At 45.8% G+C, this 25,013-nt stretch overlaps 1 protein-coding gene across 2 annotated transcripts in view; it reads left to right on the top strand.

Moving 5' to 3' along the window:
• Kcnh1 (potassium voltage-gated channel subfamily H member 1) overlaps positions 1 to 25,013 on the top strand; it is a 268,751-nt gene that overhangs the window by 97,164 nt on the left and 146,574 nt on the right. The gene's annotated exons all lie outside the window — the stretch shown is intronic.

The raw sequence follows: 25,013 nt of genomic DNA, 5'->3' as shown, positions 1-25,013 counted from the left end.
GGAGTTCTACCATAGCTAAGGAGCTATGCCAATTGACAGCTTCGGAGAGAGGGTGAGCCCATTTTTCTTTAAGGGTGTGAGCCCCTGGTAGGTTGACGACACTCCAGTGGATGAACCCATACCTTAGAGTTTATGAACAACACAAATTGGACTTGATATTTTCTCTTACAGTACACAAAATTGGTGGACAGGGAATGGAGGGTGAATTGGGAATGGGTTTGGGGGGGGAGGGGGTTGAGTACATCAAAATACATTACATAAAATTCTCTAAGAATTAATAAAAACATTCAAAAACTCATTCATGAAAAAGCAATGTAAATTGAGAGCAGTGTGTGTGTGTACTTGTGTATGTGCCTGTGTTTGTATGTGTGTATTTGTGTGTGTGTGTGTGTGTGTGTGTGTGTGTGTGTGTGTGTGTGTGTGTGTGCACATATACTGTGTGAGTGTAGGCACACAGGTGTTGTGGTCTTCATATGGAGGTCAGACAATAGCTACACAGGTGTCATCATGGCCTTCTTGATGAGGTCGTCCTTCTGTGTATATGTTTCTCTTATTGGTTGATGAATAAAACACTGTGTGTCTAGTAGTGCCCAGGCAGGAAGGATAGGGGCTACCAGAGGAGGAGAATTCTGGGAAGTGTAGGCAGAGAGGAGTCTCATTGTGAACCAGGGAAGAGAATGATATGTTCTCCAGGAAGCTAAGACCACGTGGAAATACTTAGATTAATAGAAATGGGTTATTAATTAAGAAAGAGCTGGCCAATAAAAAGCCCAAGCCACTGGCCAACAGTTTCATAACTAATGTAGCATCCATGTGTTTATTTGGGACTCAAGGGCTGCAGGGCCAGCGGGGCAAGAACCTCTTGTAACACCTTCTCATGGAGGTCAGACAGCAGCCACACAGGTGTCATCATGGCCTTCATGTGGACAAAAGCTTTATAGAGTTGCTTCTCTCTTCCCACTTTTCCATGGATTCTGGGAATATAATTCAGGCTCTCAGGCAAATGCATACTTGCTGAGCCATGTGACTGTCATCTAAACCAACAACCAACATCAGATTGTCTTCTCAGCACTAGGTCCTGTGCATAGTGCTTGTTGGTCTTTTGTTCTAACAGAATCCAGTTCTAACTTTAGTTCCAGAATTAACGACTTTGATGATTCATTTTGTCTTGGGGTAATACTTTCTGAAGTTCTCCTTCTCAGTATTTGTCCTGCCCGTTAGAAGCTGGGTTTCCTAGGTGATGTCTTGTCACAATGCTCCTGTCTTATGTGCCCCAGGAAGGTTTATTTTAGATTCTCAACTCTAAAGCAGTGCTCAGCATATCTTAAAATTGTAAAACATTTGTTTCTCCCTACAGCTTTTCATTAGCTATTATTCAATTTTATTCCCATCGTCTTTGTGGCTATTGAAAATTTTATGAGACAGATGGAACGAGAGTGGTCAACAGGTTTAGTCTCCCTTCATGGCTGGGACTGCAATGGATTTTTTGTCCTGTAGATGGATTTTCAATTCCTGCCCACCCTTTGTTTCAGAGCATCTTGAATTTTAAACCATACCTGGCAGGTTACAGCAGACTTAGCACACAGGCCCCCATGTGTATGCATGCACACTCATGTTCTGGTGTTACCATGGGCATGCATGCACACCAGTGTCCTGATGTCCCTACATGTGTTCCTGCACACCAGTGTCCTGGTGTTCCTACATGTGTCCTGCAAACCAGTGTCCTGGTATTCCTACATGCATGTGTGCACAGTGGTGTTCTGGTGTTTCCCCACCCTCTCCACAAAACCTTAAAGCTTAGTTCCTGACTCCATCTTTGCACAGTCTCCTCTTTGAGAGCTGCATGGGAAGTGGAGAAAGTTTCCCAGCACACCCTGCCTGGGAGACTGGGGAGCTCATTCTGCCTCACTGCACAGGACATACGGGCTTTGGGCCCGGCTGCACAGCTGCAGAGCAGTTCCTGGTTTCAGGTACGATTGTTCCTAGTAAGGGAGGTATTTGTGCTAGACGACCAAGAGACTGTAATATTTAAAAAGTGTCTCTCATGTTAATGACCCGATTCACTTGGGACAGCTACCCCTGACCCGTCGTTAAGAAAGGCAGACTTTGAGTTTCATGCTACTGCTGTTTTTCATGTAGCCAGTGTGTGATGAGGTGTGATTCATTCTCTGTGTCTGTTGTGAGTCACTAGGCCCTTGGACTAGCTCCTGAACAACCGTGTCTCTGAACACTGTCATTCCTCTCTGACAAGCATGAATGTCTTCCTGTCCACTCTGCCTGGCCTGATGTGCTTTGAGAACTGTCTGCCCAGACTTCAGAGGGATCTTGAAGGCTGTGTCTTGGCAACTTTAGTATGTTACGCCCACTCACAGAACAGATTTGTTCTGGAAGGTCAAATGTTTGCTACTTAGAGGGATGAACACAGGTGTTCCTGTTGTGGGATATCCATGAACTCTCTTTCCCTTTCTCTCCCCCTCCTTACATACTCCCATTCTTTCCTTCTTCCCTTCCTCATTGTTTAATAGAATCTCTGCTTGTATGCCAGGCTGGCCTAGAGCTCACAGTATTCATTTTGCCACAGCCCCACCCACTGCCCAAGTGTTAGGATTACAATGTGAACGACGGTGCCCCAGCCTACCTTTGTCACACTTAAGGAAGACTTTTAAGGTTATAGGTTCTAGATCTGCAGGACTAAGATAGCCTCTTGTGCCCAAGCCTTTGGCATTTTGATGTGTTCTATGTATGAACAGAGGTGCCAGTGCACACTGACTGATCACTTGGTTGCCTCCCAGCATGCATTGGGTACCACCCTGTCTGGAGAGCCTGGAATTAGAGAAGAATGGCCCAGTTACTTACTTCTCTTGCCCTTACTCTCATGATCTAACTGCATCACACAGCTGCTCAGCCTTCATCTGGATTGCCAAGCCATCTTTTCCTCTTGGGAAATTTCCATTTCAGCCTTCATCGCCATACTTTTGTGGAAGCTGCAGCCTCTTAGTTTATGAGACTTTAACTCTGGCAACCTCCTGGGTTGTCTGATTCAAGGCATCACTTTGTGGAGTGTTGGGGTGTGGGGGGAACACGTGTGTTTGGAACCAAGCCACTCCATGGTGCCATGATACCATGGTACCATGGTGCCACCAGACCTCATACGGCCACCAGTTAATCCTCAGAAGATTGCTTGAGGTGTGTGGGTCCCTGTAGCTCCTGTGGTGAAGGTGATCTTTTCTGTCTGTCAGTCATGGTGATGGTCAGCTTGACAGAATCTGAAATCACCTGGAGACAGGCCTGTAGGGGGCCATCTTTACCATGTTTGTTGTTATGGGAAGACCCATCTTGATTGTGAATGGGACCGCCCTGGGTCTGCATCCGAATGTGTTCCCTTGTCCAGGTTCCAATTTCATGTTGTATTAATGGGGCAGTTGTTATGAACAAAATCTGAACTAAAAGAGCTGTTTCAAGAATAAATGAGGTACAAGAAAATAGCAGAGGCACAGGAAGCACGTTCCATAGAGACTCCTGAGGTAGCTTAGCCTTCTGTCTCATATTTAGACACTGTCTCTCCCGTTAGCCCAGGCTGACCTCCAATGCTCAATTCTCCTGCCTCAGCCTCCCCGGGGCTGGGATTGCAGATGGACATCACTGCACTTGGCTGGGCATGTTTTCATACGTTAGAAACCATGTTAAATCATACACAACTTCATCTGCTGAACATTCCATCAGAACCTGTTGATAGTATCATTTCCAAAGCTGCCAATACCACAACAAATGTAACAGAATTGCACTACATTTAAGATTTTGGATTTTTGTTAGGGAATTGAATATTGCTTTCTGTTTACTTCTTGTTGGGACTGATTTAACCCACTTAGCACTGGATAAATGTAATTTCTCTATGTAGGTATAGGGTGGGTTAGAGACAAGAACTTGGGGAATGAGAAGTTATCTTTACCTGGTTTTGGTGGTAAATAACTGAAAAATTTCCCTGACTTCAGCACTAAAGAAATGTTCTAATGCTGGAAACCAAAAAAAAGTTCCTGAAAAAAATTATAAAAAGATAAAAACCATGAAGTTTAAAATACTAAATATGCAAATAATATTTTGATATCTAGAACATACAGGGATGAGATACATACCAAAGTCTATAGATGAGAAAAGAATAGAAAACTCACTTGGGAGAAAATTCATATAACAAGATGTCTAGCCTTACTAGTAGTTGAAAAGGTTAGTTGAAATGTTAATAAGAAATTTAAAATGTGGGCTGGGCATGGCTCATTTAAGATCACCTCAACCCGCACTTGAGATGGTACAGCGAGAGGCTTGCCACAGGCTGAAGGCCAGGTCAGGCTGCAGAGTGAGCCTGTCACAAAAACAAACGCCAGCTTGAAGGCCTGGCACAGTGGCAAAGCCTTCAATCCAAGCACATAGGAAACACAGGCAGGTAGATCTCTGTGAGGTCAAGACCAGCCTGATTGATATAACAAATCTTAGAACAGCTTGTGCTATATAGTGAAAACAAATAAACTAAACATCCACACTTGTGGCCTGGGGCTCTTCACACAGCTCTTTTCCTTTGTTGGCATTGAGGCTGCACCAAGGAAGGGGAGGCTGGGTCCAGGCTTTGCACAGACTGCACTGGATTTGAAGTGGCCCTGATGTCAACACCAGCACAGTCTGTTACCAGGGAAATGGCTGAGCTGTGGCCATGACTGAGAACACAGCATAGGCTTCAGGGAGGTCACACCATCTTGGTGATGTGTGTGTGGAGATCACATCAAGAGATTTAACACCCTCTTCTGACTTTGTGGGCACCTGCACACACACACACACACACACACACACACACACACACACACAGAGAGAGAGAGAGAGAGAGAGAGAGAGAGAGAGAGAGAGAGAGAGAGAGAGCACGGTAAAATAAATGAGGGCTTCAAAACGTCAATATTTGGGCTAAGAAAAAGATGTTTATGTATATCATGATATAATTTCACATAAAAATCAATAAAGCAATGATTAAAATAATGTTTTGTTGATGTATAGGATATGTAGATTTGATGCTTGTGACAACAGTAGCATAGACTCTTTTGAAATGAAAAATGGAAGGAAGGAAGGAAGAGCACATCCCACCCAGGAAGTTAGCTTCCTACCCAGGAAGTCAGCATCCCACCCTGGAAGTTAGCATTCCACCCAGGAAGTTAGCAACCCATTCAGGAAGTTAGCATCCCACCCAGGAAGTTAGCATCCCACTCAGGAAGTTAGCATCCTACCTAGGAAGTCAGCATTCCACCCAGGAAGTTAGCTTCCTACCCAGGAAGTCAGCATCCCACCCTGGAAGTTAGCATTCCACCCAGGAAGTTAGCATCCCATTCAGGAAGTTAGCTTCCTACCCAGGAAGTCAGCATCCCACCCTGGAAGTTAGCATTCCACCCAGGAAGTTAGCAACCCATTCAGGAAGTTAGCATCCCACCCAGGAAGTTAGCATCCCACTCAGGAAGTTAGCATCCTACCCAGGAAGTCAGCATTCCACCCAGGAAGTTAGCATCCCACTCAGGAAGTTAGCATCCCACCCAGGAAGATAGGAAGTTAGCATTCCACTCAGGAAGTTAATGTCCCACCCAGGAAGTCAGCGTGCCACTCAGGAAGCTAGTGTCGGTCAGGAACAAAGGAAAGTCCAGTTCCCCAACCCCAAAAGGCAGTCCAAATATCCAGAAAGGAGCTTAATCTGGACTATAGGAAGTTTTCCTGGGTTAGATAAAAGCACTCCTGGGGAACTTCACATCTGCCAAAAAGAGTCATTTCCCTTACCTGTGGTAGAAGGGACATATGGATATCTGTGGCACCTGTCCACATATCAAAGCACACACTGGCCTCCAGGCTCCCTCAGTATCAGAAGTAGCTGTTACGTGTTTCAAAGTCTGTGCGAACATGCTAACTCTGCTTACCTCTTCCTCATGGGTTTCCCTCCTCACAGCTCCGCATTCTCCTTGTAATCTTGCTGTTCTTACTGTGCTCTGCCGGTGTCTGTGTGTGTGTGTGTGTGTGTGTGTGTGTGTGTGTGTGTGTGTGTGTGTGTCTGTCTGTCTGTCTGTCTGTCTGTCTGTCTGTCTGTCTCTCCATCCTTCCTCTCCCCCTCTCTCTCCCTATTTCTCTCCATTCCTCCCCCCCCCCGTCTCTTCTTCTCCCCCTCTCTCCCCTGCTTCTGTGCTTTCTGCTTTCTCTATCCCCTGCTTTTCTGCCCTCTCTTTCAGATAGCCCTGGTGACATCCTGTCTTCTGCCTGTCTATTCTGGTCTCTTCCAAATGCCCCCCCTCTCTTATTTACAATAAAAGCCTTCCCCTTTTTTACTGTACCTTGGAGTGGTCCGTTTATACAGTACCCAAATATACAAACCAGGAAGCTAGCATTCAAATGAAGAAGCTAGTATCCAAACCAGGGAGCTAGTGTCCCAACCAGGGAGCAAGCAATGCTCTCATATGTTTTCTTTGTCATGGGAAAATAAAACAAATTAATATTGCTTATGAACACAACACTCCCTAATGACAAAATATTAGCAAACTAAATCTGTAACATGTAAAAAGAGTTATTCACTATGACCCAAAGGATTTAACCCAATAAATATGTAGCAGATTTAATATCCTCCAAATTAATTAATGTGATCACCACATCAATAAAGGACAAAGTTCATTCAATCGTCTCAATGTGTATAGACAAAGCATTAAATAAACATAACACTCAGGATAAACAAACTTCTCAGGAACATACGGCAGCTTCCTCACTGAAGAAAGCAACTGTGGGTCATCTACAGACCCACAGTGCGGTGGGCAATGGTGGGGTTGCCTCACTCCTCAGACTGCAGAGAGGAGAGAGGGACCCTTGGGCTCCGCAGCACCTCTCTGTTCCCAGACTGCAGGGAAGGGAGAGGGAGACCACTGAGGCTCATACTAAGGCTCACACTATCCCCACATAGAACTCCTTTCCAGAGGGGTCATAGTGCAACTGGCAAGCTCACAGTTTGGGAAGTTGTTACAAAACTTAGGGAAAACAAACATACTATAAGATAAATATATTACTTGGAGCACTAGGCGTATTCCACTCTTTAACAGAGTCACTAGGAAACAATTCAAAGGAAGAAAAAGACATTGTGGAATGATCCCTCATGCATTATCTTTACATTTGTAAACAGTTACCTGGTAATTTTATAACTAATGTGTCATTTGGTGAAGCATGGTGTTTCTGTTTTAAAATACCCCGAGAGGCTAGTGTCCTGGAAAAAAAATTCATGTAGTGTTTTCATATTTAAAGAAAGCAGGATTTAAAATACTTCCTGTAATTAAACTCTGTAGAAGTATGCACAGGGTGCCTGCATTGGAAGGAAAAACACCTGTAAGGGTAATGCAATTACAGTTGAATTTCTCCACCATTTAAAAATTCCCATTATTCTTGCTAGAACATAGTTATTGCAAAACAAATACGATTCCGTGAGGAAGAAATATGGGGCAATAGATTCAAAGACATGAAAGGTGTGTTAGAAAGGAAGGAATGGTGAATAGATGCCACCTTTTCCTGTACAGAAGACTTAACTCACTGAAGTCCCACCTGTCCAGTGTTAGAATTAATTTCCATTTTTGTTGAAAATTTTATCCATGAATATGATGTGCTTTGATCAAATCTATCCCAAGTTTAGTTGTTTTCCATATCTCCAACCACTTTACCTGGTATTTGTTCTCTCTGTGTCTCTCTGTCTCTCTGTCTCTCTCTCTCCCTCTCTTTCTCTCCCTCTCTCTCTCTCCCTCCCTCTCTCTCCCTCCCTCTCTCTCTCCCCCCCTCTCTCTCCCTCCCTCTCTCTCTCTCTCTCTCCCTCTCTCTCTCTCTCTCTCTCTCCTCTCTCTCCCTCTCTCCCTCTCTCTCTCTCCCTCTCTCTCCCTCCCTCTCTCTCCCCCTCTCTCTCTCTCTCTCTCTTTCTCTCTCTCTTTCTCTCTCTCTCCATATGATGTAGGACCGTCCACTAGCGCTTGCAACCTCTCAGGGGGCCACATCCCTGAGCGGGGTTACTGTTCCTCCCTGGTAGCCACCAGTTACTACCAGCTCCTCAGTTAGGGGCGGGGCTTTGTGATCCCTTCCCCTAGAGATGCTTAGGTTAATTTTTAAAGAACTTTGTATGTGAGTACTGTATTGACATCATTTATCCTGTCTCTCTCCTCCTCCAATCCCCCCACCAGACAGGGCCATTTAGTGCTGATCTAGGGTTGACCTCTTGGGATAGGCTTACCAACCTATCAGGGGCCTTGTCTCCAGAGAACACTCATTCTTCCTCTCTTGGCAGCCATTAATTGGCTGTGTTTCTTCCACAGGGGTGAAGCCTTGTGAGAATTCCCCATTCACACTGGTATAGAGGGCAGAATTTCCCCATTCACACTGGTATAGAAGGGCTCGACCTTGGGCAGGTCTTACGTATGTGGGCATGGCTGCTGCATTGGCGCCATCATGCCCAGTAAATAATGTTTTATTGCATGGCACACATCTTACAATCTTTCTGCCTCCTCTTTCAGAATGATCCCTGAGCCTTTTGGGAAGGGTGTGTGTGTGTGTGTGTGTGTGTGTGTGTATTTGGCAGTGGTACTGTGGATGGAACCCAGGGTTTCCCATGTGCTACCACTGAACTATGTATTCATTCCTCTTTGTGATAAAAAAATAAGTTACTTTGAGACAGAAACAGGGTCTTACTCTGTAGCTCAGGCAGGTGCTGAACTTGAAGACCCTACCTCAGCCTTCCAGGTAGCTGGGATGTCAACACTGTGCCGCCCGTCCTGGCTCAGAATGCTACCTTGTAGATTTAGGTGACAGGTGCTGGTAGCTGATTAGGTAGGAGGTTGAGAGGAGTCTGCTGACTCTGCTAAGAGAAAGAGAACAGGCGTGAAGCAGTGGCCTTAGAATGTGACATAGCTTTTACTTCTATTCTTTAGTGTGACTTCCAGGTTGACATACTCGAAGGTCAGAATGAAGTGAGTTTTCTCTCTCTTTCTTTCTCTCTCTCTCTCTCTCTCTCTCTCTCTCTCTCTCTCTCTCTCACACACACACACACACACACACACACACACACACACACTCACACTCATTTATATCAATGTGTGTGGAGTCCATATGCCAGGGTGTGCATGTCAGGGTCAGAAAATAACTTAATGGGAGTTACTTCTCTTTTCCACCATGTGGGTTGTGTGACTGGATCTTAGCTCCTCAGGCTTAGCAGCAGGAGTCCTTATCCACCAAGCTGTTTATATGGCTTCACAACGAATTACTGTGTAGAAGTCTGAAGAGCAGGCCAGTTAAAGGGTAAACGGGAGAATTAGAGATCTGCTGGAGAATGGGGAGAAGCAGAGTGAGTGGGAGCCCTTGAGAAAGCTGAGCACAGGCAGAGTGCATGCGGGTGCCTGAGGTCAAAGGGCAGAGGGATATATAGGTGAAGGCTGCTAGGCAGCTGTACTAGGCTTTGCCACACTTGGGAAGAAGGAGAGAGAAAGCTGGGATAGAGTCAGTTTCCCCTCACACGGGGCCACGGGGCTCGAGTCAGTATCCACTCACATGGGGTCACAGGATTGAGTGTATATCACCTGGCCCTGGTCCACAGGGCTGCAGAAAGGACTTGGGGAGGCTTTTCTTAAGATTTTAGGAGGGAATTTTCCTGTTGCTTGGAGACCCCACCCTGACCAACTCAATGCTGCTGCTGCTGTGTGTGTTCAGGCCCCATCCATCTTGAACACACACTTAACCCTGCACACAGACCTCAGCCAGTGAGGCAAGCCGGATCCCACTGGACTCCACACCCTTGCCCTGCACACACAGACCTCACCTCTGAGGCAAGCCGAATCCCACTGGGCTCTATAACTGAAATGATTGTCGTCCTAATGATAATTTTCTCCTGCAGTGAGAAATGAATTTTAAAGTCAATCTCTCATTTTTCCACTTCTTAAAAGAAATTGTCTTCATCAGAAAACAAACTGGCTTGCTGATTTTGACAGCTTCTTTGTTAAAAGCAGAGTTTCATCTCTTCTTCTCTCCCAGTGCATAAATAAGCCATTGGAAAGGTAACTTGAGGGCAGCTCACATCATTACAGGGACTCTGGTTCCACCAGAGACCAGACTGACAGAAAGGTGCAAACTTGACAGGTTGGATTACGGGAGGAGCAGGACAAGGGAACATCGAGGTGGCAAGGCCAGCTATAAACTGATGGACCCCAGACCGGAGAACCAGAGGCCCTTTCGGGTACCACCTGCATGGGGGAGGGGTCTCAGCAAGGATTAAGAGCTGCCTTGTGTATGCAAGTGCTTTGCTATCCACGAAACACAACTCATTGTTATTATTAGAACTTGTGGGTGGTGTTTTGGGAAAAATAATTAGATAGAGGGGGAAGGATCTGCTTTGAAGTTGGATTGGAAGCGTGAGCCACCAAAGTGTAAACAGTGTTGGTGTGCCCACAAGGTCGTGGCCCCACACCCAAATGAAGTTTTAAGTGCTTTAATGTCATTTCAGTACCTTCCACTGACTCAAAGGTCCTTTGTGCATCTGCTGATGGATTGGATTCACATGAAGTCTGTCAAAAATGTGCAGCATTTTAGAAGCTCTTTCAAATCATGAAATAATCTATACTAGAGAAGAAATGGGGTCTCCAAGTGGGAAAAATAAGCTGTCCTGATTTATAGCATTTTCTAACTCCAAAGCGTAGCTGCTTCTCTCGTGGCTGACTCCAGGCTCCGCATAGGACTTCCCTGAACGCCAGCCGGGAAGCACAGAAACAGGGCTGCGTAAGCTGAGCACCATCCAGACTTGGATGGAAACAACCTTGAACATGGATGACCCTAGACTTGGGTGCAGTAGGAAGTAATAGGCTTCTGTAATCACTACCTTTGGTTTGGACATAGCGTGTTTAAAACTTATATAACTTTATTTTTAACCGTGGTGTTTAAGGATCAGCTCCAACATCTCTGGAAATTTAACCACTGCTCTCCAGAGCTGGTTCCAGTGCATGGTGCTGTAAGTAGTTCTCGGGTCAGAGAAGAATAAATAATGGCAGCCAGGAAAGGCTGAGACGTTGGGCATAATGAAAACACTGCAAACAAAACCTCGTGGAATCAAGCTATTACTTCGATGACTGTAAAATCCTAAATGCTTCTATTTAGCAGAGAATAGACTTTAAATAATGTGATAAGCCTCCAGCCAAAGAGCGAGGTAATTAAAGCTGCATATAACCATAAAGAGTAGAGCAAAGACAGGAAGGATGGAGGCAGAAATGAAAGAAATACTAAACAATACAAAAGCAAGATTAGCGACATTGACCCACAACTCACAGATGGACCAGATCCCAGTGAACTTACTCTGGGGAAGAGAGAGGGGTGGACACAACATGAGAAGAAAGTCAAGGCAGACACTTAGACCAGAAGAGAGGAGGCGGGGCTGACGGTGGTGGTATTGCCTGCAGGTACGGGAGAAGCCATGGAATTTCTAGGGGGAATATTAGACAGACTCAAGAAAAAGAAGAAAACTCAAATCCAAATGGTCCCAAAGTCATTCATAATCACCGTCATGTTGAACATGTTTCTAATAACCTATGCGCACCAGGTGATCATATGTTTACCATATTTTAAGTATGTGTATGTATGATATATAACTGTAGTTTGCATTTTAAAGTATTTCATTTATTCTTTGATGACTTCATACATGTTGTATACAATGTTCCTTGATCCCATGTACCCCAGCGCCGCCTAGACACCACCCAACACATCCCTTCCCACCTCCAAACCTTCTCCTTCTTTTCCCTTTGTAATCATGGAGTCAAATTAGTGCTGCCTGCTGATCTCGTTGACTTGATCTTATCTGGGCGACCATAGCTGCAGCAAGTTCACGAGGGCAGAGGCTACGTCATATCCAGATGGCAGCATTCTGTACACCCCTCCTCATCTGCTAGTTCCTACATTCTTTCCGTCTCCTCTTCTGAAATGTTTCCTAACCCATGTGTGGGTGCATGTGGTGTGTGTGTGTGTGTGTGTGTGTGTGTGTGTGTGCATGTATATGTGTGAATGTGTGTGTGTGTGCCTGTGTGCATGTGTGTGTGCCTATATGTATGTATGTACATGTGTGTTTATGTGTGTGTGTATGTATGTGCATGTGTGTGCATGTGTGCATGTATGTATGTGCATATGTGTGCATGTGTGCATGTGTATGTGCCTGTGTGCATGTGTGTGTGCCTATGTGTATGTGTGCATGTGTGTGTGTGCCTGTGTGCATGTGTGTGCCTATGTGTATGTATGTGCATGTGTGTGTGCATTGTGCATGTGCATATGTGTGTATGTGCATGTATGTGCATGTGTGTATGCATGTGTGCATGTGTATGTGTGTGTGCATGTGTTTGTGTGCCTGTGTGTATGATGTGCATGTGTGTGTGCATGTGTGTGCATGTGTGTGCCCGTGTGCATGTGTTCGTGTGCCTGTGTGCATGTATGTGCATGTGTGTGAGTGTGTGTGTGCTTGTGTGTGTGCACGTGATAGTGTGAGCAAGTAATACATGCAGATATCCCAGTTAGGGCTGAGCACAGGCAGTGGTTTATTCTCAAGAGTTTTGACCAGTCACGAGTCTCTATTAACTGATACCCACTGTGAGAAGGACTTTCTCTGGTGAAAGTAATCCGTGGGTATAAACATACACATTTAGAAGGCAGCTTGGTGACACATCCATTCATCAGAACAATAGTAGGAGGCCCCTAGCCCACTAGCAAGGCCTGTGATTTCCTAAGCCAAAGGCTTTTGAGCCATTTCCCGGTACCAGGCATGCATTCCCTCCCACGGAGCAGGCCTTGGTCCAATCAGAAAGGGTTTGATTATCCCATAACGGTCACGGCACTGCTGTACAGGTGGGCTTATCTTTCCTGGGTGGGTATCGTGGCATTCATGATTAACTGCTGGGTGACACTGTTGATGGCTTTGCTCTCCCTGCATAGTGTCACTGTGGCTCTGTATGGACTTTCCAGAGACCAGAAAAAGAAAGCATAGTATAAATGCATGCTATGAGCCCAGTTAACTGGAAATACCAAAGTACACAGGTTGGCTGCAGAAAGACAGATGAAATTCGTAACCAAACAAGGGGGTTGAGAATGGTGGAGCACAGAATCCTGGCATCAGTATTCAACTGCGTTTGATCCAAAAGGCATGGGTGCTTTAATATTAGAAAATGTAGAGATCTAATTTATTCTAGGAAAGATGAAAGTAGGCAATTCACATGATTATCCCAAAATTCAGAAAAGCCATTTTATTAAAAGTCAATATCCTTTCTTAATTAAAATAATTTTAGCAAATTGGGATGGGAGCATGCCTTTAATTTGATAAAGAACAATATCTACTCAAAAGCTCTAAAGACCTTGTTGTAATGAGGGATATTTTAGAAACATCATAAAATGGATTAAGAAGATGACAGTAATGTTTACCATCCCAGCTTAAAGTTGAGATTTTACTAGAAGTCCTGACTGGTACAGTGCAAAGAAATGGATAAGCGGACTAAGCATTGTTTGGGAAGGAAGAGGCAAAAGGATAAAAATGACACGGGAATATTTCCTCCAGCCATTATGGGAGTTCTCAGGACAGCCTGGTTTAGGGGTACACACATGCACACACACAAATGCAGACACACAGACACACAGACAGACACATGCACACACATGCACACACACACACACACACACACACACACACACAGATACAGAGATACACACACACAGATAGACACAGACACACAGACACATGTACACAGACAGACATGCATAGACATGTGCACACATGTACACACACATGCACACACAAATGCAGACACACAGACAGACACACGCACACACATGCACACACACACAATGCAATCAGAGAGAATAAAGGAGGCTATGGTGAAGATGGAGCCTAGGACTTTGAGTTCTGCCAGCCAGCTTGTACCCCCAGCACCAGCCATGTGTGGGAGTGCACAGCTGTAATCCCAGCACCTGGGAGGTGGAGGTGGAGGTGGAGGGTCAGGAGCTCATGGCCAACCTTGGATATGTACCAACCTGGACTACCCGAGGTTCTGACTCAAACAACCCACAAAAGGAAAAGGTAGCATGCATAGCCGGCTACTTGGAAAAGAAGGGCCCACTGAGTAAGCCTTTCTGACATGGGTGCTACTCACATGCTAAATGGTAGTAGTTCTTTCTTACCATACACAAAAGTAAAAATGCCAGACAAACTCTTGACAAGCACAGAGGACAAAACTTTAAAATTTAGAGGATGTTAAAGTGGCATGTCTTTTAGACACATGGGGTTTCCTAGGGCAGTTCTACAGGGGAAAACCTCGAGAGTTTACTTTGACCACATTGAAATTCGAAATTGAAATAACAATTTCCATTCTGAAAAGACAGCATGAGGAAAATGAAAAGGCAGGTTACCAGTTGTGAAAATATTCTTCCATATATATATATATATATATATATATATATATATATATATATATATATGGACAAATGCCAAGAGGACATTTTAAAGAAGTCCTGTGAAGGCCGACAGCTAAGGCCATTAATAAGCCAAACACAATGAGCCTCCAGCCTTCTCCATCAGCGTGGAGTGGTAACCACACAGTGGGCTGTTAACACAGAGAGAACCAACAGGCTGGTTACCTCAGCAACACAGCTAAGTAAAAACTCAAGTCTCCTGAAACAAAGTCCAGAGCTAGGAAAATGTGCAAGCTATGTAATTATGTTCTTAAGGCCTAAGAGTGAGCAACATGGGGCGGGGAGAGAGAGAGAGAGAGAGAGAGAGAGAGAGAGGTGGCCCATCTTTTCACACCCCTGGCTGTCAGACAGCAGAGGCCTTGACCTCTGAGTAATGGAAGAGCTGGACCTGGGTGTGCCCAGGTTGCTGCCTGCAGAGAATCTTGCAGTTTCCATTGTGGTGCATGGCCTACAGCAAGTGTCAGTGTCTGTGTGGGAAGATGATTTGGCTACTGTAGAGCATCAGAAAGACAAGAGCCACACAGAGAAAGCCTGGGCATCTGGAAGACTTGGCGGAATACAGAAAAGAAGTTGCCTGAGGCCAGGAAGGAACACCCAAAGGGTTGGAGGGAGAGGTGCTTAGAGCGCTCGAAGGCCCTGGCAACTTCCCACCAGCTAGTGGAAAAACCTCACAGTTCTGGGGAGTACTCACAGTATCCTGCTTCAACTGGACAGTGTCACATGTGTGTAATCCTAATGCTCAGGACACTGAGGCAAGAGCCTTGTCACCAAACCAAACCAACCCAAACAACAGCAAAATATACTTGATCTCAGTTTTGTGGAGAAACTTGAACTACATTAAAACTGCCGTGGCTGTGCTTAACAGAAATGGGTGTCAGACAGTGCACACATGACAAATTGTAGAGGAGGAGAGCCCTGTGACACAGAATGAGCACTAGTCCAGTCAACTAAACCCAGACCCCAAACCACACAGCAGCTACAGTAGCAGACAGGACAATAGTAGTCCCCACTTCAGCTCTCTGTGTGTTCCAGAATTGAGGGGAGGATGGAGCTAATTAAGATATGTACAATACCTGGACCAAACTGCCTGCACTGGGGTTATTACACAGCGAGAAGCATGCCGGGAGACTTGAGGGATTAGAACCCACGGGAGAAAGATTGCAGTCTTGAGGACATTGCAACAGAAACTGCTAGTGAGGAAACACTGGAATGAGGGAAGTCATTCTGCTTTGGTAAGGCTCTGCTATAAAGACAACGACTGGCCTCATGCCGGGAGCATGTCACGGAAGCCACGTGTCTAATATGGGATTCAGGAAATCAAAGCCTGGAATGAACTCTTACAACCCAATGAGGAGACAAATGCTTAGATAACAAAAAGGCAAAATTCTAAACTATTTTGTCAGATACAAGGACAGCAGGTGAACACATGCAGAAGTATTGGACATCACCAGCGGTGAAGGAAGGATTTTAAAGCAAGGGTGACGGGGAATGTTCTGTGTATGTTTATCTTATTGATTGTTGAATAAAATACTGTTTGGCCAATGAGACAGCAAGTTAGACAGGACTAGGAGTCAAAGAGGATTCTGGAAAATGTAGTAGAGAAGTGGTGATCCAGGCAGGAAGTGACATAGCAAGGAGACTCATATTTAATGAAGGAGAAACAGGAAGCGTCCCTCTTTTCCCTTCTGCTCCTGCTCCAGAGGCACAATGTGATCCACAGGCAAGCAGGGACGCCAATAAGGCGTCCGATAAGATAAGTCTATAAAATATATAGATTTATGATAGTTAAGACTGAGCTAACAGATGAGAATCCCAGTCATTGGCCAAGCAGCTTTGAACCTAATACAAGTTTCTGTGTATTCATTTGGGCCTAACTCAGGCAGGCAGCTGGCGTAAAGCTCACACATGGTGGTGGGGCTCAGGCGGCTTTTGGCGGAAAGATTTATCGTAACACAAGGGGATCCCACTGAAGACCAGCTAGAGCAGCTGCATATGAAGGTGGTCGGCCCGTGTGGAGGAGACTGCTGGGAACGTGGGCTCTCAGCTCACTAGTAGAGGTCTGCTATAACAGCCACATTGGAATCAGTTTGGAAGTTTCTGAAAAAGTTAAACAGATCTGTTACTCAGCCACTTGATTTCATCCGCCAGAGAGAAGACGGTATATGGTTTAAGGGCTGACACAGACTCAAGGCAGCTTTATCAGATCTTATGTAACTGCACAGTCCTCAGTCGTCCTGTTGGCAAGTTGTGGCTCATTTGTATAGCAGGTTTCCTCTTTTCTCAGCAAGGCAAAGGATGAATTCTGGGTGCCTTGAATGGCACACAAAATTTAAAACACTTTTGCCGAGTAAAAAGCCAGCTGGAGCATGTCACCATTAATATAAAATTCTAGAAAATGTGAACTCTTGTGATGCACAGCAGCAGAGAGCGAGCAGCTCAAGGTTTTGCTCAAGAAAGAGATGGAGAGATTGGGCTGTGTGAGGTGGGGGGTGGAGAAGCGGTGAGAGAAAACCCACAGGTGACGGGTTCCAGGCATACGTGCCATCCTTACACCTCACCATACCTTTCTGTAAAACAAGAATTAGGTATCTAAGATTTCTTACTGTATTTTTGGTTGTGAGCCCTAGCCTTTAATGGCTGAGCCATCTCTCCAGCCCTAGATTTTTTATTGTAGCTGCCTCTGAGGATGATGGGAAAGAGCTCACAGGAAGATGAGTCAGGATTGCTGGCCCTCTGGTCCTTACACTGTGGGGCACACTCAGTGTGATGACAGCACGTGTGTATTTAAAACAATCTTGCTTATACGAACATGAGATAATATGTTTAGCGTGATATATTTATTATCTGACAGTAAAGGGAGATTCGGGATTCACACCACCTCCTAATTCTAAATTCCTAAGTGAGAGGATGCATGGCAGAGGGACACTGCAGGTGTCTGGAGAGTTCAGGAGGAGACTGGAGAGGATAGCGGGGGTTGGCTTCGATGCACACTACATGACTTGGGCACTTGTAGACATTGGGAGAGCACATGCAAGGGGAGGTGGGATTCTGTTCAGATTTCAGAAGAATCTGGAATTCTTTATGGAGCTCTGATGAGAAGGAATTATGCCAGAGTGTGTGTGTATATGTGTGTATGCGTGCGTGCGTGCGTGTGTGTGTGTGTGTGTGTGTGTGTGTGTGTGTGTGTGTGTGTGTGTGTGTGTCCATATTGGTGGAGTAATCTGTGGAGAGGGAGATGAGAGCTGTGGTGATGGTGAGAGAGGGATGGAGTCGAGACATTTCCAGAAAGATAGGAGAAAGCAAGAGAGGGTTGGCGTAGAAGCCAGAGGCAGGGAGCATTTTAAAGAAAGCTCAACTTTGACCCGGTACATTTTGCAGGTATTCCCCTACCAGCTCATTCGGCAGCAGCCTATGGTAGAACAGTCCCTAGGGCTGTGGTACTGGGGGTAGTGCCAACTGGGCTGGGATCAGCTCAGTAGGTGGAGAAGTGGGGTCCCTGGCGAGGGTTTCTCTAGTCTGTGTCTGGGCAGAGAGAAAGACCTGCTTTCACTCTGAAGAAAGAGACATCAGGGGCACTGGAGGGCAGAACAATGGGATGCCCAGAGATGGGAACCAGCAGAGGCAATCTTTTGCTAAGCATCTAAAAAATAGCCAATGGGCCTGAAAGTTTGGGTATAATTGCGTGTGTAGGAGATTGGATTTGGGAATACTCCACAGCTCCGGTTTTCTGAGTCAGGTTAAGAGTGGGGCTAACTTTTGAGACTGTATGAGAATTGAGACAGCTATTTCTGTCAGTCAAAGAAGGACCTGGAAAACAAAACCCAGCCAGCTAAAGTCCCCACAAAAATATTGCTAGGTTAAGCCGCTGTACATGACTGTCCAGCGTGTGTAACACACGGGTAGACACAACAGCCAGTGTGCACTATGCCCTGGGGAGTTGTGAAGTAAGGAACCCAAACAATCTTCCATGGAAGCCTTGGCTACAGGCTGGACTGAGGCAGGGAGCCACAGGCAGTAAGGGAGTCAGTAGCGGTGTGGTCTCTCTGTAAATGAATCTTCAGTCGATGTGACGCGTCTGGTGAGAGTGGACTTCTGTGAACTTGTTTTTCCTAGAGAGGCGAAATGATCTGGGTAGCAAAGGAGATGTCAGAGATGATGAAACAAACAACGGTGATTTCTGCTCTAGCTCATATCTCTGGTATTCCTAGTGTTCTTATCCCCCTTGGTGTCTGCCTCTCTCACAGAACCAGAAGCTCCATGAAGCAGGCAGCCTGGGCTACCTGGGGAGATTCTGTCGTTCTAAAGCACACAGCTTGGTGAGCGCGAGAGGTAGCGATGCCTTGGAGACATTTCACACTTCTGGGTTTTGAGTTTGGCGAGTGTGGGGTTTAGGGTAAATCTGGGGAGTTCTCTGCCTTTCTCTGCATGGGACTAATGCAAAAGGTCTTGTGAATTATGTCCTTTTCAAGGCTTTGTTTCAGATTTGGGATTTGGTGTAGAATACGCTGTGCCTAACAGTGCATACTGTACGTGTACCCAGTGTCTACACTGAGCTTCGTGACCCTGAATGATACCTTTATACCTGCGCTTTATTTGAAATGAAGAGAAAAACCTAGGAGTTATGGGAAAGTTCATCGTTTCTAATGCCAGAGCCAGGACTGGCACCCAGTGAGGACTCCACGAACACTTGCTGTGTGTATTGACAGGGCTTCATGGACAGAACTCGCGTCATCCGTGTTAGGGACCCAGGAGAGACGCACTGTGTATTGATGGAGTGTCACGGACCGGTGAATCGGGAATGAAGCGTGCCTGGCTGAGATCCGCCCCGTGAAGTGACGTGAAGTGACGTGTCCTTAGACATGAAGTGGGCGGTGGTAAGGGGGCGGGAAAGAGAAGGAAAATCAGGTGCTCGTGGCCTAGGTCTGGCAGGCGTAACTGGGAAGAAAGTTCCTCGGGAGCGTGCTAGGCACTGATGCTCAGTGCTGAGAGTCCTGAGCAAATGACAGTGGCCGACTGGAGAGAGAGAGTGGGAAACAGGTGACTTAAACCCCGAAGAGGAAAGGACCTCAGCAGGGGGAGGAAGGGAAGAGTTCTAGACGGCTTGGTTGTTACTGAAGACGGTACAGAGGAGTTCAGTCTGGCAGCTGTTCTCTTTGCAGTGAGGGGCTGTAGCTAGGTTCTTTGCCACCAGCAACATACTTATTTTTTTATTCGTGATACATAGTTGGCTGTTTCAATAAGGATTTGATATTATAAGAAAATTACAGTGTTATAGAAGATTAATCTCTTGGATTTTATCCTGTGGCAGATACCGTTTCTCCATTCCCAAGGAAAGATTATCTTGTTAACCCCAGAACCGTGACCAGGGGAACAAGAAAGAAATGTTTCCACAAGGCAGTTTCATAAACAACCTACCCATAAGCTGTGGGTAGGTTGATGGCTTCGTTAGCTCGGCTGTGGAGGATCCCATCACAGTGGCTCCGCCCTGCGTTTGCCTCCCCAGGAGATGCTCTTTGCGGTATATTAGCATGTCTCTACCTCACACTGGCAGCCCTGTCTGTGCCTCCTCACATCTCTGTGTCCTTAAAGGTGCCCAGGTTTCCCCTGCCTTGCCTTCATTCCCTCTGCAGCTCTGTGTAGAGGGGTCTGCTCAGGGACCCCCCAAGACCTCAGAACAGAGCCTGTCGACCCGATTTTGAGACCCCGGGGCCATTTCACCCTGTAGATACTCTTGCTGCTCATGCACATGTAGGCTGGCCCTTTGTGGAACGCCTCCTTCCTCATCTTCATTAGGAATGACTCCTTAATTTAACCCTTCTATGTCCTGTGTGGCACCTTGTACATTCAGATAGTAACTTGCTAAGCTCTGCTCGTGTCTGTGAGTTTGCCTGTGTGTCTGTTCATGCGTGCGTGTTTGCATGTGTGTGTGTGCGTGCTTCAATGCTTTCTGTTTCTCCTACTGGAGGAGGGTAAGGACTGTGGAAGTGGAGACCTTTTGATTTGACATTGAACTCAGGGCCAGGCTCTAGAACATGGAGCCACCCACACATGGGTCTTTCAAGTGTTTGTCAGTTGTTCTAATGTCTTTTTCAAAATGATAAAGACTCCTGTGCCATGTAGTGGTTGTCGTGACAAAATGATGGGTGTAGATCACTTAGCCTGGTGTTTGTCATGCAAATTGGTAGTCTAGGTGAGAGGCACTGAGTAGCTGGGCTTTGGCCTAGGTCCTGACCTGCCTTCCTGGGCACTCTGGGAGGAGGAGGGCTCCAGAATGCGTGTGCAGGGGGACAGGGACTCCTACTTATACCTCGATTTTGTTTTTGTGTCTCTGTGGCTTGGTGGTCCTCCCCTCACTGGACCCTGGTTTCAGAAGCATGCTGTAGTCCCTTAGAGCAGGTTCCACACGGCTGGGTTACTATTTGCCGGTCTTCCTTTTTAAAACTCTTGCCCATACCTGTGAGCCCACTGGTTCACAGTGTCTCTTAAGAATGTATATCATAATGTCACTAGGGCCTGGTTTTGTGCACAGAATAAAATTATTTTTGCTGCAGCTCGGAACACTCCAGAATAATGACCAAATAAATCCTGTCATGGGCAGCAGAGGACCTTCCTGTGGCAGATCTGCAGAGTGCCAATATGTCAGAAGCCTAGAAGGTCTCCTAACCCTCCACCTCAGCATCTGAACAACCTTCCCTCTGGTTGCTTGCTTAGTCTTTTTAGCTCAAGTGTTGCATTCGGCCTCCAGGAGTATGTAACCCGCCCCATCTTGGGGAGAAAGAAGGTATCATGGGATCTGAAGGATAGGGCCTCTGTTAAACAAGCACTCACCCCTGTATGTGAGTTGGATAATCTACAGGTGATCCATAGGTTGAGATCAGTGAGGGAAGACCCCCCCCCCCAGGAAGGGGACTCAGGATTTTGAGGAAAGCAGAGAGGGGAAGGCTGGGACCTCAGAAAGGTTTGAAGGGCTGAAGCTGACGGAGGGAGCCAGTGTTGGAGCTTCCAAGGTCAGAAAGCAGCTAGACCTTGGGGTCTCGTGCGTGCGTGCATGTGTGCGTGCGTGCGTGCGTGCGTGCGTGCGTGCGTGTGTGTGTGTATGTGTGTGTGTGTGTGTGTGTGTGTGTCACAGACCAGCTGACTGCTTGGCTGTCTTCAGTGGCTCTAGCAGTCCCAGGAGAACTCATGCTGTCTTCTCCTCTCTTTCTAAACACCCAAATCACACTACAGTATTAAAGAAATTGTGCATTGCATATCCCCCTAGCCTAGGAGTCATCCATCTGTGGCCTGTAGTCCAGAGTTGTTGTTGTACAGCCTAGGAGCTAAGAATAGATGGTCACACTTTAAAGAGTTTAATAAACTCATGAAAGAATACTACTTTGTGATATTAGAAAATTATACAGAATCCAAATCTCAGTGTTTATAAAGGAAGTTCTGTGAGGACAGTGGCATATCCCTTTGTTTATATCTTGCCCACTTTTTTTTGCTCCGGGGACCTAAGGGCTGAGTGGAAATGCCATACAGCTGTTTCACTGCGAAGGCTGAAGACTCTGGGGAATCTGTCTCTTTCAGACAACACTTGCTGACCCCAGCCCTAGAGCAATGATTTTTCATTTTTTCCCATTTCCTTCCAGTCTTTAGCTAAAAAGCACACATAATTTATGTACTTGTACATATTATATATACAGAGTGCCTCACTGAGCCGTAAACCCTTTTCTTGTAATAGTCACCGTAATTATAATTTTAATGAGCTTGTATTTGTATAGTGCTTTGAAATATAAAAGAATGCTTCATAACCATAATCTTGGTTTATTATCACAACCACCCACATGGGAGGAGGGAACACTCATTTCACAAACGTGCATATGATTAAGCCATGTGCTGGGCCCCCACAGAGACCCAGAATAAAGCTAGGATTTGACCGAATCCTCCTTCATGTTACTTTACTGATAACTGTGTAGTATTTTCCCAAGTTAATACAAGTCTTATTCTTTCTATTTTTCTTATCTTTGTGTGTGTGTGTGTGTGTGTGTGTGTGTGTGTGTGTGTGTGTGATGTGTGTGGGTATGTATGTATGTATGTATGTATGTATGTGTGTGTGTGTGTGTGTGTTCTTGCGTGTGTATGGAGGTGTGTGTTTGGAACCCTGAGGTTAATGTCAGGATCCATCCTCACTTTTCCACCTTATTGAATCAGGGTCTCTCAATAAAACCCAGAGCTTATCCATATGACTGGTCTTAACAGCCAGTTTGTTCTGGGCATCCCCTGCTCCCCATTCCAAGGTTGGAAATATGGACAGGACAGTATATCTACCTGGTGTTCATTTGGTTTCTGGGGATCTGAACTCTGATCTTCACCTGTGCAGCACTTGAACCTCTGGGTCATTGCCTCAGCCCAATGGAGGCATCTTTTCTTTTCTTTTTTTTTTCCATTTTTAATTTGAATTAGAAACAAGATTGTTGTACATGTCAATCCCAGTTCCCTGTCCATCCGCTCCTCCCTTACCCCCCTCAACTAAAACCCTACCTATCACATATCCTTTCTGCTCCCCAGGGAAGGTGAGGCCTTCCACAGGGGGTCTTCAGAGTCTGTCACATCCTTAGGGGTAAGGCCTAGGCCCACCACCGTGTGTCTTGGCTCAGGAAGTATCCCTCTATGTGGAATGGGCTCCCAAAGTCCACACCTTTGCTAGGGATAAGTACTGAACTACTACACAAGGCCCCATGGATTTCCAAGGTCTCCTTACTGACACCCATGTTCCTGGGGTCTGGATCAGTCCTGTGCTGGTTTCCCAGCTATCAGTCCGGGGACCAAGAGCTCTCCATTGTTCAGGTCAGCTGTTTCTGTGGGTTTCACCAGTCTTGTCTGGACCCCTTGGCTCTTCACTTCTTCTCTGCAACTGGATTCCAGTTCAGTTCAAGGTTTAGCTGTGGGTATCTGTTTCTACTTCCACCAGCTGCTGGATGAAGGCTATAGGATGGCATATAAGTCAGTCATCAATCTCATCATCAGGGGAGGGCATTTAAGGTAGCCTCTCCTCTGTTGCTTAGATTGTTAGTTGGTGTTATCTTTGTAGATCTCCAGACATTTCCCTAGTGCCTGATTTCTCTTTAAACCTAAAATGTCTCCATTATGGTATCTCTTACCTTGTTTTCTTCTATTCTTCCCCGACTCAACCTTTCTGCTCCCTCATGTCCTCCTCACCCCTCCTCTTCTCCCCTTCTCATTCTCCTAGCTCCCTCTCCCCTCCCCCATGCTCCCAATTTGCTCAGGGGATCTTGTCCCTTTCCCCTTCTCCAGGGGACCATGTATGTCTCTCTTAGAGTCCTCCTTGTTACCTAGCTTCTCTGGCAGTGTAGATTGTAGGCTGGTAATCCTTTGGTCTATGTCTAAGATCCATATATGAGTGAGTACATACCCTGTTTTTCTTTTTGTGATTGGGTTACCTCACTCAGGAGGGTTTCTTCTAGTTCCATCTATTTGCCTTCCAATTTCAAGATTCCATTGTTTTTTTTTTTTTTTCTTTTTCTGCTGAGTAGTACTTAATTGTGTAAATACCACATTTTCTCTATCCATTCTTCAGTTGAGGGGCTTCTAGGATGCTTCCAGGTTCTGGCTATCACAAATAATGCTGCTATGAATATCATTGAACAGATGTCCTTGTTGTATGAATGTGCTTCTTTTGGGTATATGCCTAATAGTGGAATTGTTGGATCTTGTGGTAGACTGATTCCCATTTTCCTGACATACTGATTTCCAAAGTAGTTGGCACTCCCACCAGCAGTGGAGTGTTCCCCTTTTTCCATATCATCTCCAGCATAAACTGTCATTGGTGTTTTTTATTTTAGCCAAGATCCCTTCCCTTCTCTGAGCAATAGTGACTCATCTGGGGTCAGGTCAGGTTGAGACTCTTGGGAACCTTTGAGTGTTACACAGTGAGCTACTCTGAAGGCTGAAGCCAGCTCCCATCTGTTGGGCCTAGCATGCAGGGAAATCTATCTACTGAGTGATGGTAACTATCTGTACTTTACTTCTAGAGCCCCCAGAAAGGCTTGAGGGTCACAGAAGAGAGCCCTATACATGTTGGTTCCTTCAGGGATGAAATGGCAGGGTGATTCTTCTTACCCACCATTTTCCCTGTGCTTTTGGGAGGAATGGCTTCTTCGATCTTGAGAGCCTTCAAGATCGGCAGCATCAAAACCTTGAGTGATAAGAAAGCAAAACATGAACTGTCATCCTATGTGGAAAGTCCTTCTTACCTAAACCTCAGGTACCCAAGATCCCTTTCGCTCCTTTGCCTTTCTGGGCTAGGTCTGTCCCTATGGACTCCTCTTCAGGGCCCAGCCTTGGTCTTTCCATGGTCATGAAGAAGTATGTCCCATGGCTTGCCAAGTGCTTTTCTTTAGAGTGCTCTGCCCCTCACATCTGACATGTGTGATGGTTTCTGGGCTTTGGTGGTACTTCAGTGTTACTGGAGTTGTTTGGGTGGGAACATGGGTGCT

This window comes from Cricetulus griseus, chromosome 5 (assembly GCF_003668045.3).
Source record: "Cricetulus griseus strain 17A/GY chromosome 5, alternate assembly CriGri-PICRH-1.0, whole genome shotgun sequence".
Lineage (NCBI taxonomy): Eukaryota > Metazoa > Chordata > Mammalia > Rodentia > Cricetidae > Cricetulus > Cricetulus griseus.
The sequence above is the reverse complement of the archived record's forward strand: the minus strand, read 5'-3'. Positions and strand labels throughout refer to the sequence as shown.